This window comes from Leptinotarsa decemlineata, unplaced genomic scaffold (assembly GCF_025532065.1).
Source record: "Leptinotarsa decemlineata unplaced genomic scaffold, Ldec_3_MD MMD2_tig00026354_RagTag_RagTag, whole genome shotgun sequence".
Lineage (NCBI taxonomy): Eukaryota > Metazoa > Arthropoda > Insecta > Coleoptera > Chrysomelidae > Leptinotarsa > Leptinotarsa decemlineata.
This window is the reverse complement of record NW_027412702.1, coordinates 7,503,657-7,521,163: the sequence shown is the minus strand read 5'-3', so window position 1 is coordinate 7,521,163 and position 17,507 is coordinate 7,503,657. Positions and strand designations below refer to the sequence as shown.

Below are 17,507 nucleotides of genomic sequence, written 5' to 3'. Positions count from 1 at the left end.
AAGAAAACATATTTTTTTTAATGTACGTATTTCTCGTAGACAGTCAACAACTACAATTTTTTTATGCACGTCTGATACGCAATAACAAAATATGAATAATGATCAATTTGAACTTAAAAAATTATTTTATCGACATTTTTTGAGTCGATTACCCCGATAAGTTGCTGCGTAAAATCAAAATATTTTTCAAAAATAAAAATGTTCTATTTATCAATACCTAACTTGTCGTATTTAACAATCTGGCCTATCAAAAAAATTGCTAAGAAATAATACAATATTTATCTCAATGTTTCTGAGGCCAAAATCTGCCTCCGTCTTCAGAAATGAACAGAAAATTCAAAGGTATATGAAGTTATTCCTTTGCTGATTATTTACTTCTCAACTTCTTTGACAGATGTCAAAGACAGTTGAGAAACGTTAGGTTAAGTTGGGTTAGGTCCAAAGTGAGTGGATCTGTTTGACCTTCCACCGCAACCCGTAAGGGTTTATTGTGTCTCACACCTATTCACACTCGACCAAATAAACCCAGCTTCTCAATGAAGCCAATTAGTTTGTATGGTGAATGGTCTTTCAGGTCAGATGGTAAGACTACGGCTCTGCCGAACTCTAAAAACCTGATTCGGTCCTTAGCGGGGCAGGCACAAAGTATGTGCTCTGCTGTTTCATCATTTTCCAAACAGAGGCGATACACACTGCCTTCCGACAGTCCGAGTCTCTGCATATAATGATTCAAATGACAGTGCTCTGTAAGAAGGCCTGTTAGACATCGTAGGTCATCCCTACTGTAGTCCAACAACTGTTTGGTATCAAGTTTCGAAGGGTGAGAGAGACGTCTTGGAGTGAGCCAATCCTGGAAGATTATGTCAGAAGCCGATAATCTTCTTGCCATCCAGGTGTTCGATATTTGTTTGGCAAAGCCTAAAGCGATGCCAATGACAGGTTCTGGTCCGATGAAGCTGCTTGCAGCACCCTCCTTTGCAAGTGAGTCAGCAGGCTCATTGCCTTCCAGACCAGACACAATCTGTTAGGTCTTCATATCGAGGAGAGTTGTTTTTGGCAATTTGCAACCAATTCAGACGTTGCTCGGTAGGAGCCAAGAGCTTCCAACGCCAAAACATTAGGATAAGTATTGTATTATTTCTTAGCAATTTTTTTGATAGACAAAATTTTTAAATACAAGTTAAATAGAACTTTTTTTTTGTGAAAAATACTTTGATTTTACGCAATAACTTATCGTGGTAAACTAAAAAGTTTACCCTTTCTACACTTGCATAAAGTTCTCCGTTATAATTTTCATATTTTTCAGATTGTGGAAGGTGAAAATACCCAGAAAAATTCAATAAGAAACTGATTTTCTTCCACAAAAAATGACTTCAATACAAATTTATATCTTCAACAATATTCAGAAAAATGTCATTTTTGATATTCAATGCGAATTGAAACTGCAATCAACATAATTTTCATCAATATCAGTTTGAACTACGAAATGGAACTTCTCAATCTACTCTTGCGTAGTTGATCTGCTAATTTTGTAGATCTGTTGAATGGCATTATATGGACTATTCAACATATTTATGTAATATAACAAAATGGTTTCCATACCTATATTATTATACTGTTGTATCCAACTACAGCTACAGTCACTTTTGTAGCTAGAATAACACAGGTGAATCAATGTCCTTCTGTATACATGAAAAACGTTTCAACAACGTGCCCTATATTCCTATATTTTTCGAAAAAGTTTGACAAAAACTCAATACATCATCTTAAAAGTTTTAATATAGAGGTAACATTCATCTTTGTTCGATGTTTTAAAGTTGAGTCGATTTCCGAACTGCATGAGGTCGATAAAAAACTCTCATCACCTGATGAATGCATTTTGGTTCATTCGAAAAGAATTTTGCAGCTCTAATGTGCGAGAGTAGGGTTAGATTGAAATCATTCTACGCCAGGATTCCAGTCCAGTCGGCAGTCACCTAATGTCTAAAAATAGCACAGGATTTTCTGCATTTACTTATCTGACACTGATTTAGATAATTTCATCGACTTATAGGAAAAAACCAAGAATCCAATGTAATGCTTTGCTGACGACAGTACTCTTTGTCTTGTCATTCCATTTGGATTCCAGGAAATCGGCTACGGATGCACATCTTCACCGGCAACAGGAGGTTGCATATCTTAATGAGAATCTAGAAGTGAAAGTATCCATGTTCAATTCAATACCACTAAAACCCATGCATCGGTTTTTTCCAAGAAGATAAATGTCCCTGAACCGGATATAATAATGTCAGAACAGGCAATTCCGCTTTCTGGCACAATCATGTCGCTGAAATTGCAAAGACTGCTACATTAAAACGGTACACAACTCAGCAACTTTTGATGCTTTATAGAGCTCAGATCAAACCTTCTTTGGAGTATTGTCCTCATGTATGGAACTGCGCCTCAAAGCACACTCTGAAGCTGCTGGATTCCATTCAGAAAACAGCTATCCACCTGATTGGAGACGCGAAAATCACCTGCAACCTCGATAGTCTGGAACATCGAAGAAAGGTTGGAGATTTGTCTCTCTTCTATAGATATTTTCAGGGGAAGTGTTCAAGTGACTTGGCACATTTGATTCCACCAAGAGCGGTACATATCAGAAATACGCGACGCACTGTGGCTACTCATCGTTTTGAGATTCAATTCATACACCTTGATATTCACTGTTTAAAAACTAATTTGGAAAACTGCGTTTATGTGGAATAAACTTCCTGAGAATGTTTTTTCGAAAAGATTTTATCTCCAGCGATTCAAATCCAATGTGAATCGCTACTTTCACACAGGCACCGATCTTAGAGCGTCTCAAGGATTTTCCGGTAGTGCTTGTGTTCTGTCCTTGAAAGAAATAACATGAAAGATCAGAAAAATAGAAAAATAATTAACTTTGCATCATCTTGATTAATTATGGATGCTTCTGCCAAGAATGCTGAATCATTGGCAGATAACTCTGTTAAAATAATACAGATAGTGTAGGGCTCTGAACTGGGACATACCTTAATCTTGTGACACCTTTACTAAATCTTCATGTAAGACGTGGGACTTCCCATGAAATTGCCACTTTCACTGGTTATAGCCAACATATACATAGTTGAATACATTGACATCAACTTCATAGTATGGAACTTTGGTGGCAGTGGAGAAGGACGTCCAAGTGAATATTATTACATATGTATTTTCTTGATACATGCTTAGTATTCGATTATTTGAGCACATGCTCAAGGGGTACAGTAAAATCATTGAAACTTCTTTGCGAATGTAGCGATATACGTTGGATTTGAATCGCTGCATAATATACAATTGGAAAAACTGTGGAAAGTCAGTCCATTATCCATAGAAAATAAACCCAACCTTCCTTCCATATTTCAGGCTTCTGGTGATGTTCGGATCTCTAGTTTTTATGGCTGACATCTGGTCTGCAACTGCTGTTAACATTATCAAAAATGATAAAGAAACGGACGCGGTGCATTGGTTATCTGTCTTTCCGTTAATCAGCTGTCGCCCCCTTACGAACGACAACTCTCAGAAGTTGAGAAACTTGTGCGAGCTAAGGACTGAAGAGGTCTTACCATTCACCGTGTGATTCCTAACACACATGCACCACATATAATATATATTAGGTTTAATTACATTAATTTTTACTTCTGTAAATATTATATCTCTTGAATGAATATCTGACAATATAGGTACTCTTGATTCTTCGAAAGAGAATTTATCATGGAAGTTTCAACTGAATTTATCAATATATTTTTGATACAGGGGCATCGACAGACAGAGTCATTATGTCAGTTTTGTTAATGAAGGTGTTCCCCAAAGCTTTAGTCTAGGCCCTTTTTCATTCACTGAATATACCTCAGCATGTTTGATTCATTCTACTGTTAATCTGGGAATTACATTTTATTTTCATATATCGAATATACGTTCACAAAATCCAATTTTCAAAAATAGGTCTTAATCTCTGGGGATTTCAGACAAAGACACTCCTAATCATCGTTGAAAAACGAACCACTTGCAAAATATTCACAAACTTATGACACTAACAAATCTACTATGCATGCTTAGATCTTTAAAACTAAGCAACTGATATTGATACGGAATATTACCCATTTTGTTGAAAGAAGTGCCGGTACTTGTAAGAGAAACAAAAATTCTTGTCAACATTTCAATATCACCTACCCTAATCGCTAGATTGGACGTGGAGTACCTCAAAATTAGCCAGCTCGCAGTCCTGATATGAATCCTCTAGATTTCTATTCATGGGGTCATCTGAAAGCTCTTATTGATAAAACTCCTCTACTAGATGTGAATGACTTGAGGAATCGAATAATTGACAATTGCAGTGTCATAAGGAATAGTCCAGGTGTTTTTGAACATGTCAGACAATCAATGACAAATCGATTTCAGTCGTGTATTTTATCATGAACTGGACATTTTGCTCATTTACTTTATTCTCGTAATTGTTTATTATTTACTTTTGGTTTTTATTTTATGTTGTCCATGGATAGTTTTCAGAAATGAGTTTTTTCATAAACTCAAGCGACGAAGAAGTTGTATTTTTAGTTGCTCAGTCTAAAAAATAAAAAACTACAAAAAAGTCAGTGGTGTTCTTTTTTTTTCCATATTGTTGGCTGTGGTGACCACTGAGACACCAGTGGACATAATAATATCAATCTAGTTCGGGCTTTATAAGCGTCTTTTCACTTCAAATAACTGTAGCAAATTTCAATTAAATCGGTGTAAAGATATTTATGATATCTTATAAATACCATTTTGTTTGACTTCAACGCCCTGTTTCTCAGAAACAAAGCAACTCCGAACGAATCACCCTCTGAAGATCAATACGGCCCTTTACAGCATATAATTCAAATGAATATTTTCGAAGATATTACACATTTGAAATGCAGGGACACAGCGGTTGCGGCGGTACAGGCCGGGGGGCCGGCGGAGCGTACCTATAAATAGCGCGTCGAAGGCCGAGCATCGCCCTATAGCACTTCATGATTACATGCGTTTATAAGTATACAGGGTGATTCAAAAGTACTTTGTAAACTAGTGACCTCAAATGTCCCCAAAAATAAAAATCTATCGGGTTCAGATCTGGGGACCTTGGTGCCCACGCCTGGTTAGGTTCTTCTACACCCCTACCGATCCATCGATTTGGATAGACTGTGTTAAGGAATTCCCTGGCTACAACGCTAAAATGGGCCGGAGCCCCATCATGCATGAACCACATGCGGATACGAATTTTTAATGGTACATTCTGAAGTAGTCCCGGCAATTCATTTCCTAAAAAGTGTCTGTAAGTTGCGCCATTCAGTCGGAGCGGAAGAAAGAAAGGACCTATCAAGTAATTATCAATTATTGCCGCCCATACATTTACAGAAAATTGATATTGATAATGCCTTTCACTAACTGCGTGCGGATTTTCGAGAGCCCAAACATGGTTGTTATGAAAGTTTGTGATAACATTTCGGGAGAAGTTTGCCTCGTCCGTGAAGAGTACATATCTTAAATATTGAGGATTTCCAGCCAATTTTCTCAAAAACCATTAACACATAGTAATGAGTTGGAGAAAGTCTCGTGGCAAAAGAGCTTGTACCCTTTGAATATGGTATGGATAAAACTGTTGATCGTGGATAATTCTCCAAACTGTGGACTGAGTAGAATTGACAGCTTCAGCAATTACTCTTGTGCTTGTTTCTGGATTCTCCTCGAGAGCGTTCAAAACAGCTTCTTCCAATTCTGGGGTTCGGACTGCTCGTGGTCTTCCAATAATATCAGCTGCCCTCTTAAAGCTACCTGTTTCTGCCAAACGACGGTGGAGACTAGCAATTGTTGGAGCTGAAGGCAGTACTCGATTAGGAAATCGCTCCTGGTCGCATTGCCATCCGCAAGGCCATAAACGAAATGCATATCGGCTAAATGAGCATTATTTTTTAAATAATCCATTTTTTCAAAATAAGTGTTTTCTACTTCTACTTACGGAAACTTCAACAAAACGTCTGTCACAAAATATATAATTACCAAAACTACTCACAAACGTCAAATTTATTTCCAAAGCATTCTTATGAAAAATGCAAAATATTCGTAATAACTTCAACATGCATCGATTATCAAATAATCGACTTGAAGTTTTCAAGTCCAAATATTTAGAAAACGGTTGCTTACAGTGACTAGTAAGAAAGGTAGCTTATTTACGTAGATATGATAGAGGAATCGATTTTTTTACTGAAAAATGTGCTAGAAGTACGCCCAAAAAAGTTATGAATCTTTAAAAAAGAAAAAGACGTGTAGGTGGCGCCCCCTACGAGTAAGAGCAATAAGAACATCAGGTTCGAATTCGACACCTCAAAAACCTTCTATTACCAAGTTTCGTTTAATTAAGTTCAGTATTACAAAAGTTATTTGAAAAAAACGAAAATAAACATATAACTTCAACAACCTGTATCTTGGAAACGAAGCGTTTCCGGACATTTATTTATTTGGACAATTCATATTAGAATATTGTGAGGAATCACCTCCTGAAGTTTGTCAAAGAACTTTTGAATCACCCTGTATATCTTGTTTTTATAATACAAGTATGAATAATTGTATCAAAGTAAGAAGTTTCTCTTATTAGAAATTCGGTTATTAAGTTTCTAATCCGGTATGGTCTAGTGGCTAGGATACCTGGCTTTCACCCAGGAGGCTCGGGTTCGATTCCCGGTACCGGAACTTTTTACTTTTTTTGTTTCCTTACCATTATCTTCAACTCGTAAAAGAAGTTCAAAATTATGAAACGAATATACAAAAGCAAATATTATGTTCGAAAGCTATCGCCATAACCACTAGCGAACGCACTCCAAGCCCCTCCAAGCGTATAATTATTCCAAGACAAAATAAACACTCGAGATATTTTCTCTCCTTGATGTATCAACATTACCATAAATCATTACTATTATTATTGGTGTTGACTGGGACTGTACTAGGTCGCGAGTGGGTTGACAATGTATGGATTGTTCGTATGAACGTGGACACACCTTTCGCAGGTGACAATTCACTTTATGAATATCGGGATATATCTGCTTCGCCTTGCTGTTGATTTCTTGTAACCTCTGCACGCTCGATCGAGTGCTTTCCACGGAATTTAAAAAATGTTCTGTCGGCCGAGTTGTTTTCGTTTAGAAGAGATGAATGTCAGTTTCGATCAGGTCATAGTTCTATTAGAGAAGAAACGTAACAGTACTAATGATTGTGTATCCTTATACAGGGCGTTATGATGAAAAATTGTTCACTAAGGTTACTCGGAAACGGGCGTTGTTCGAAATATTTCAAAAAAATGTCAGTTTTTATTTCGGTGGGGTCCAATTTTTATATGAAATTCTCACATACTTAATGAAAGAGGTGATGAAGTTATTGATTATCTAACAGTTTTGTATGACCAATATCGACATTATGTCGGTATTGATCATATTTTTAGAAAAACACTGGATCGAAATCTTGGATATTTCATACCTATTGTATACCAAACAAATATTACGAATCACTAGACCAACATTATACGAATAAAAATTGAGAAGTATAGACTTGATGAGTAGAGCTTGGGCCATCAGGATCTATTGAAATCAATTTTCCTTACCAGAATGAAAATATTGTTTTTTACTTGAAGATTGCAGTTTCCTAGCGAGTTTTAATTCGAAGGATACAAACTTTTATCTCTAAAAATTGTCCCATTGTTTCTGTTTTGTCTAGATTATAATAAGTACAGTCGATTCTGGATAATTCGAAACTCGATAGTTCGAGTTTTTCGATAATTCGACGTCTTCAGCTGTTGACATCGGTGAATCAAAAAAATTCAATAATCCGAAACCCTTTTTTAACAAGAGAGGGACAGAACGTTCCCAACAACACGGTTTCTCAGAAGGTAAATCCACTTGTACCAACCTTGCTCTTTACACAAACTACTTAACAGAAAATCTTGAGAGGAGGCTACAGGTTGATTCTGTCTATGCTGACTCTTCCAAAGCCTTTGATAGAGTCAACCACGCCCTGCTTATATCTAAAATTCGAGTGCTTGGTATAGGCAGGAATGTTTTGCAAGTAATCAATAGCTTCTCAACTGGTAGAACTCTGTCCGTAAAATACGGAAGTACAACATCTACACCCATTCAGGTTCTATTAGGGGTACCGCAGGGATCCCATATGGGCCCACTGCTGTTCAAATTGTTCGTATCGGACATAGAGTTTGTTTTCAAATATTCAAAATTTCTTATGTTTGCTTATGATCTCAAACTTTATTGAGCAATTACTTGCCGGAAAGATGCTGAATTAGTTCAAAAAGATCTCAAAGCTTTTCCATGTGGTGTAGAAATAATTTGTTAGAGGTAAACAAGTGTCAAATCATTACGTTTGCTAAAATTAGAAGTCCAATATTCTTTGAATATATATTGAATAATATAGCTCTTAAAAGAGAAACATTTATTCGTGATCTGGGAGTTGAATTTGACAGCAAAATTAATTTTAATCTTCAAGTATCAGAAATTGTGGCAAAAAGTATCAAAATACTGGGTTTTGTGTTGAGAATTTCGACTGATTTTTTTATTAAAATAAAAAAAATTATATTGTGCTTTCGTAAGATCCATTCTTGAATATTGTTCGGTTATATGGGACCTATACTATAATTTAAATATCGATTTGATTGAGAATGTTCAAAAGAAATTCTTATGGAATTATGCTTTTCACTTTGGTATTCAACGAAATGAATATGAGTACAGTCAACTCTTAACCAAGTTAAATATACTATCATTGGAAGATAGGGGAATTTCCATGAACTTGAGTTTCCTTTTCAAATCAATAAATAGTGAGATAAATTGCCCAGAACTACTTCAACTAATAACTTTTCATATCAAACAAAAAGATACGAGAAATCCTGACATTTTTCATATAAATTTTTTCCATACCAATTATGCTTTGAACAATTCGATTCCTCGTATTCTGAAGTTGGGAAATCAATATCAGAATAACACAGATCTGTTCAATGTATCACTTCAGGTCTTCAAAAATTAATAGAAAAGGCTATAGTGTTTTAGAAGCTTTTCTTTACCTTACCATTTTCTTTGTAAATACCAGATTTGTTACATCGTTTTTCTTGTAAGTACCATAATTGTTTCATCTTTTAGTAATGTAGTCACTAGACATAAGGATTTATTAATATTTTGTATTTCACACTTCGCTAAATGTTTTGTAAAATTGTAAATTGTAATGTAGACATGGGCGTTCAAAATTACTTTGTAGTTCCTCACACTTTGTTAAATATGTTTTTGTAAATTGGCTTTGCAGTTGAATAAATAAATAAATTCGAACAATGTCCCTCCACTGTTTATAATTCTAATTTTTCCTATCAATGTTTGCTACTCATTTTCCGTGTAATGTTCACCTCCTTTCCTGGTTAACTACACAATACCCTTTAGTTGTCACGATGAGTAAAAACTATGTCTTCCTTACAAAAAAAAATTATCGCGACCGTGGAAACTGGTTCGATAAAAAATATCGCAAAAACTTTCAATATCCCTCCGTCAACGCTGTTTACAGTTCTGAAAAATAATGAAAAAATTTGCACTCATTTGCACGGAAATCGCAATTGGACCAGAGACGGGAAGTTTTCTATTCTTGGAGATTCATTAATGTAGAACATGAAACTTACCCGTTGGAGATGCTCTCCTCGAAGCAGAAACATTGTCGTCGAAATTGGATATAACAGAATTTGTTGTATGGTTGACAAATTCAAAAACTCGACATGATATTGCATTTAAAAAAATTTTTGGAGAAAATGCAAGTGTGGATTCAAACGTATATGACGAATGGAAATAATTCATACGTTCGTACCTCACAACATTATTAGTACGGATGAGTCTGGTCTTCCTGATGAAACTTTGCCAGGATATAATAATCAACGACTTTGTGGAGAAGCAGAACCAACACCAAATGTAACATCAAGGTAGACCAGGAAATCACTGGATAGGTACTCTCCCAAATTTTATGATGAAAACAGAAGTTGATGACAAAATATTCTCAGCGCTGGTGATTTAGGAATATGCTTTGAACCAGAAATCGCCAAACAAAAAATCATTAGATTTTTTTGAGATGGTGAGTTATATAAAAAAAAGTAAAATAATGAAAACGACAAATGGAGAACAAGAAATAGATAATAACATTTTAGGTAAGCTCATACATGGTATTTTCAAAAATATATTAAAAACTCTTGAATATTCGATTTTTTCTCTTTCCTTCTGATTATTCAAACTTCTTAATAATTTGAAGTCTTGATAATTCGAATTTTTCTTGTAATCCCTTGGATTCCGAATTATCGAGAGTCAAATATATGTATTCAAGTAACACTTGAGATTTCCAGTGAACAGTTCACGAAACCGTAACACGTGTTTCGCTATACAATAGCTTCTTCAGATGTGCTCATAGAGTATGAATCACGTGTTATGGTTTTGTAAACTGTTTAGTGAAAATCTCAAAATGGTGTTACATGAATATGTTCGTCACTTTTAATGCAGTATCCCTCTCATGATAATGATTACAAATTTTCACATTATGGACTTTATCTCCAATACGTGTTTTACTACATAGTAGTTTTCTCAGTTGGACAGTTGTTAAAGAGGTAGTTGCGCTTGATATTTTTAAGGCCTTTGACCGTGTGTGGCATGAGCGTTTGCTGGCCAGCTGAAAAAACGTTCCCTGCAAGTGTCCGTCGATGGATTCCTCTCGAATACTTTCACCATCAACGCTGGTGTTCCCCAGGGATCCATATTGTCTCCAATACTCTTTTTATTGTTTATCAACGACTTATTAGAAAAAACTAAGAATCCAATATATTGCTTTGCTGATGACAGCACACTTGTCTCGTCATTCCATTTGGATTCTAGGACATCGGCTATGGAGGCACATCTTCACCGGCAGCAGGAGGTTGCATATTTTAATGAGGATCTAGAAAATATTTCAAATTGGGGTGAAAGTAACCAGGTTCAATTCAATGCCACAAAAACCCAAACATCAGTTTTCTCCAAGAAGATAAATGTGTCCGAACCGGATATAATAATGTCAGGTCAGACAATTCCGCTTTCTGCTTCGATAAGTTTGTTGGGGGTTAAAATGGACACCAATATGTTTTGGGCAAATCGTGTCGCTGGAATTTCAAAGGCTGCTTCTCAAAAGCTTAGAACACTCTTCCAAACCAGAAAACGGTACACACCTCAGCAACTTTTGATGCTTTATAAATCTCAGATCAGACCTTCTTTGAAGTATTGTTCTCATATATTGAGTTCCGCCCCTAAGCATACCCTGAAGGTGCTGGATTCCATCCAGAAAAGAACCACCCGCCTAATTGGAGACGCAAATATCAAGTACAACCTTGATAGCCTGGAACATCAAAATAAGGTTGGAGATTTGTTTCTCTTCCATAGATACTTTCACGAGAAGTGTTCAAGTGATTAAGGCACATTTGATACATATCAGAAATACGCGACGGACTGTAGCTGCTCATTGTTTTTAAGGTTCAACTCAGTACATCTCGAACTTCACTGTTCAATAAATTTTTCATCTGTGAGCTGCGTTTATGTACAATAAAATTCCTGAAAACGTTTTTCCAAATGAATTTGATCGCCAGCGATTCAAATCCAACGTTAAACGCTACTTTCGCACATCGTCATCATCATTATTATTATTACAAGAAACTTTGCTCCCGTCCGGGCAGCAGCAACCTACCATATTTTTCCATTAACTTGGGAAGGTTGAGTGATACATTATTGGAGAGAACTCTTGCCCCTCTCATACATCCGTTATTTTTTCCTTGGTCGTTACAAAGGTTGTCGGTTGTTCAAGGTGCAAAATTCCCACCTTTGTAACCGCAGCAACCTATCCATATAGTGACATTCGTAAAGTTCATATGAACATGTTTTCTAACGGGGTGTCACAGTTTTACTAAAAATATTATTTTTTTATTAATAAGTTACAATTATTTTCGCCGATTTTCATAAAACAATATTTTTTCAGGAGTAAAAGGGGCTTCTTTTCATGAAATTAGATTTTGAATTTTTATTCCAGCTGGGTCGCAGAAGTTTACTTACGATAATGCACCTGCTCATTCGTCATTGCTTGTTCGTAATTTTTTGGCCGAAAACAACTCCGTAAGCATGCCTCAGCCACCGTATGTACCAGATTTGCCCCCCTGCGACTTTTTCCCGTTTTCAAGTTTGAAGAGACCCATAAAAGGATGGCGTTTTGTGATGATTGAGGAGATGAAAACCGGTTCACTGAGACAGCTCAAGGACATACCAAAAGTCCATATCAGAACCGTTTAGAGGAGTGGAAAAACCCTGGCTCGAGTGTATTATATCTCAAGGGGCCCTACTTTGAAGGGAACAAAATAGAAATTGATGAATAAATAAATATTTTTTGAGAGTAATGAAAATTCAACTTATTTTTTGAACAGAAAGCATTTGTTCACGCTGGAGAACTTTGTCGATCGATTCAAATATTTTTGGAAGTATATGATGTTCAGGGTGTTTTCTAACTGCGGAAAAAAAATATAAGTGCATGTTCAGGAGATGATACATGAAAAAAAATCTTAAGAATATTGGTCTGGATATGCATTGTTTTCAAGATGCAGAGTATTGAACCTTCATGAAAACATTTTTTGCAGTATTATTGTAAATAACCCTTTGGTGTAATTTGGCCATGTTATTTTCAGTGGTAGGGAATTCATTTAGCGTTCATTAGATACAAATTTATGACTCCAGTTGCCAACAGGTTAGCCAACATTATTGACCAAAAATGTATGACACATTTAATTTCATACGAAAAAAAACATCAAAAACAAAACTTTTTCATTATTTTTCGTTGTTCGCTTTGTGTTTCAGAAAAATAAACAAAAACGAGTAGTTCGACATTTGTCAAGTTACATTTTTTGTTGTGACAAAAGGATTTTTTCAGAAAATTTTCAACCTGTACCTTGGAAACAATACCTATGTTCATATCAACTTTTTTTCATAAAATTATCTCTGAACATGCCCTTATATTTTTCACTGGAAACAGAAAAAACCCTGTATAACACCGACCCAGATTTGTTGATTGTTTCGACAATAACAAACTAAAATTATAACACAAACATAAAATCTTTTATAATTTTCCTCATGGACGAACTTAATTTTTTTCAGTTGAATATGTGTTTGGTATGTTATAATTACAATAAGAAGGTTATTTTACTTTAACCGTCCAATGCCTTGAAGACATACCAAATTGGTCTCTTGTGCGTGTGTTGTTGGAACGTCAGTTATTGTTCCCTTGATGATTAAAATTGTTATTTGATAACAAATTCGGAGGTAGTGTACAGCTGAAATAGCATGAATACCTGTTTCTAGGTCAATAAGCATTTGTACTGAGAATTTTGAATAATTGCTTTGCCCGTTTCAAATAAGTGACTCAATGTAGAAACGTTATTTCTTTCCCAGTAAAGTGAATGAATATTGCTTCATTATTTTCGGATTTAATTTTGGAACTAATAGGTAGAGTAAAAATAATTGAGGTATCAGTTTTTTTTCTACTTGTCCGCAGGTGCCCTCTAGCTTGTCTATTTCTCTGAAATCTCCAAACACCATTTCTCACTTATTTCATATCTAACGTTCAAAAACATGTATTAATATTTATATCAATAGAAGAAATGGCATACGTATGTGGATTTATTTTCACGCAACACACCTAACCTACATAATAACAGTAAAAAAATTTATAAACTAATGTACGTACCTACTAAAGCAAATAAAAATGTTTTTGCTCGAAACGAAAAACTAATTTAAGTAGATGAATTGGTCATCAAACAACAGACCCGCCAAGATCTCAGCAGTGGTACTAGACTGAACCACGCAACTATCCTAAGCAGTAAAAGCCTGAAAGTAAAGGTTGAGTGATTAAGCCTAGTACCATTGATAAGACCTTGGCAAGATAAAACAGCGCAGTCTTGTTGGGCAACAAGTTCATTTACTTGCTTGCAGTGAAAGCTGCAGTGAAAGATATAGAGTGTGTCCCAGCTGAAATTTGTCACCCACCTAATCTGCATACTCATGAAAAAATTGAAAATCGCTTAGACTCGTCGATTTTCATTCCAAAGGGGAACGCTTTCATTAAATACATCATCATTATCTTGTCAACTCCCTCATCCCCAATGGGACTACTACTGTGCCTATCAGCTGTATCTGCGGAACCTTCGAGATACCGGGCGCCCTCTTGTCGTAGCATCGCCTTGTCACGATAATGCGGGGCTCTGCCGTGATTGACCTTCTTTTCCTAGCTACGCGTGGGACCTTTATGGACAGAGAAAACTTAAAAATTCTTTCTGACGCTGAGTCTATAGAGGAGATGCATGTCGAGCTTCCTATAAATTTAGGAAGCGGAGCGAGTCTACAGAGGTGATGTATGTCGAGTTTACGACTCCAACTGATCTCCCTGTAAATTTAGTTCAGGAGCGAGAGCATCTCAACTCCCCTGATCCAAAAACTGAACCTAAAAAGAAGGTTTGTTGATGCAGCCAGGAAACGACTGTCGTTTCGCCAGATACGAAAAAGCCCAGCACGGTTGAATCTAAGGCATCGTCAGGTGTAGCTGACGCTCAAAAACCCTCATATGGGAAGGTTGTCGCGGGTATCAAGGTGGGAATCTTACACCTTGACTATCCGACTACCTCATTAAACAGCAGAGCATATACTTTGTGCCTACCCCGCTGGAGACCTAAAAGGTTTTTAGAGTTCGGCAGAGCCGTACTCTTACCATCTGACCTGAAAGACCACTCACCATACAAACTAATCGGCTTCGTTAGGAAGCTGGCTTTATTTGGTATAGTGTGAATAGGTGTGAGCCACAATAAACCCTTGCGGGTTGCGGCGGAGGGTCGAATAGACCCACTCACTATGGACCTAACCTAACCTAACTATACTTGTGATAGATCATTTCGAATGAAAGTCAATCCCAAATACGTCGGTGTACTGAAATTGAGGATCGATTAAGTGTCATTGAAGTTTTAATGAAGACTTAGTTTTATCGAAATATTTTTATTTTTCATCACCTGAAATGGTATCAACGTAAGAAAGGTTCACTGTTCACAAAATTCCATCCTTGTGGAATGCAGACTGTTCAAGAATTGAATGAAGATGATCATGACAGACGTACAGAGGTTTGTGAAACTATGACTCAATTATTGATTGATGCTAATAATTACCTCTACAGTGTGTGCTTTTCTCTCGAATCTTCTTTTAATTCAAATACACAACTGCAGATACTAGAGTAATGTAAATCCTCTTTGGTAAAGGAAAACTCATTAACAAACTTCCTAGACATTGAATGTTTGTCCATATTCTATTGATGATAATCTCATCGAACACACATAACTTGAACTTCTTGATAGTATAGTTGAAGGTCAGCTCACCTTTCAATAAGTTGGATCTCCTTCACATTTTGTTGCACCTGTACGTCAATTTTTAGATGACAATTTCACAGGAAGATGGATTGAAAGGCGAGGACCAATAAAATGGCTGGCTAGATCTCCTAATTTATCAACATTATCCTTTTTTTAAAGGGTCATTTGAAATCGAAAGTTTATATTATACAGCCAAATTCTCTTGATGTCCTATACAGGAGAATTGTTGTGGAGTGTCGTGAAGTGACTCCAGAAATGTCGAAAAATGTATTTGAAATGGAAAAATGGAATTGAATTCTCTTCAAAATAATGTATCACAAGTATAGTACTTATGATGCACTATTTGGAACCTTTGGTATAGTAATGAATATTACTGGAGTTTTTTCCCAGCACTAAATCGTTATTTTTAACACCTCGACAAGTGTTTCGATCATCAAGTGATCATCTTCAAGAGGAAGATTAAACTGAAACCTTTGCAAAGCTAATCCAATTTATGCTATACAGGTATACCATACAAGTATACCACACTAACAGGTGTACCACACCTTTTGGTGTCTTAAATTAATTTTACAATTTGCCTTATCTATTAGTTTTACAATACGTTCTTATGTGATGTTTAAATGTTATAACTATATACAAAACAATTTTCAAGCTACATAAAAATTATTTTCACAATATTGCCTATCTAAATTTTAACAATGTGTCCTTATGTAATAGACAGTAAAGTCAATAATATTATTTTAACAAGCTATATAGTAAGCTATTTTGTATTGGTCCGTCATCGTTATTCATAATATTACTATGTTACTTATTTCTACACTCTCATAGGCATCTAGTTGCCTGTTGTTGTTAACTTGTCTAACTAATCTTAATGAACTGAAGTCTATGGAGGTTTTGATGCAAACTATGATGGGCGACTGCTGATTTTTCAGGTCTTCCATATTTTTAGTGTGCTAGGCGTTCCTTATATCTTACTTTAATAGATCTTTTTGTCTGTCCATATAATCCGGTCAATCTAGACATTGGAAGGTACATAAATTTACACAAGCTGCAAATGCGTGTAATTTTTCAAAACATAGTTAAAAATAAGATTTTGAAATTCCGAATGATTGCGATGCCTGGACATCACACAATCACACATATGAAGTAGACCTGAAGTTCTTTATAAATATTGACAGACCATGGTACGTTTTCCTCAATCTAGTGAAGATTTTTTCGAAGGTCAGTCTGCGACTACCTTCGTCATGAGGTCTTCTGTGGCGCGTTTCATAGCCTCCCATGCCTCCCATGGCTGCAAGGTACTTACTTATTATCTGCACCTGTCACCCACTAAACGCTCTGCTAGTGCTCTCAGATAACCTTTCGCATTGAACTTTGAGGGTCATGGTAGTGTGACTTCATTAGACGTCAATAAAGGCGCGGAAATTGACGGTTATCCTTCGTACGAGTATTTCATTAAAAACTGTGCAGTCAGTTTATGCCACACACTCTGAAACCTTGGTTCGGAAAACTCTTCTGGTCCAAATATTGTCCCGTTTTTCAGTAAAGTATAGTTGAAAGTCCTCAATCTGTGACTATCAACATGGTTTTATTACTAATCATGCCACTGAAACGAATTCAGTCATTTTTTCGAATGCACACCCGCGAATATACAATTGATTCACTGTATACCGATTTCAGCAAGGCTTTTGACAAGGTTGATCATCATGTCGATATTTGCTGGAATTGGTACACAGGGCAGTCTTCTCAGGTGGTTGCCACATTATGTATTCAATCATAGTCAGTTTGTTATCATCAATGGGTTCAGGTCGATGCGCTTCGTGGTTACCCCAGGGATACCACGGGGCTCACACCTGGGTCCACTGTTGTTTCTTATACTAATAATTGAACTGAAGGTCTGTAATTTTGGTATTCTAACTTTTGTTATATGCGACCGACCTGAAAATATTTGAAAGAAGTACATCCATAAGATGGGAAGACTTTGTTTGATTAACTTTATTCCGTGAATGAAATG

At 36.1% G+C, this 17,507-nt stretch overlaps 1 non-coding gene across 1 annotated transcript; it reads left to right on the top strand.

Moving 5' to 3' along the window:
* The first annotated feature begins 6,681 nt into the window (after positions 1 to 6,681).
* On the top strand, positions 6,682 to 6,753 carry TRNAE-UUC (transfer RNA glutamic acid (anticodon UUC)). Its single transcript has one exon. It is a non-coding gene; the product is annotated as a tRNA-Glu (tRNA).
* The last annotated feature ends 10,754 nt before the right edge of the window (positions 6,754 to 17,507 follow it).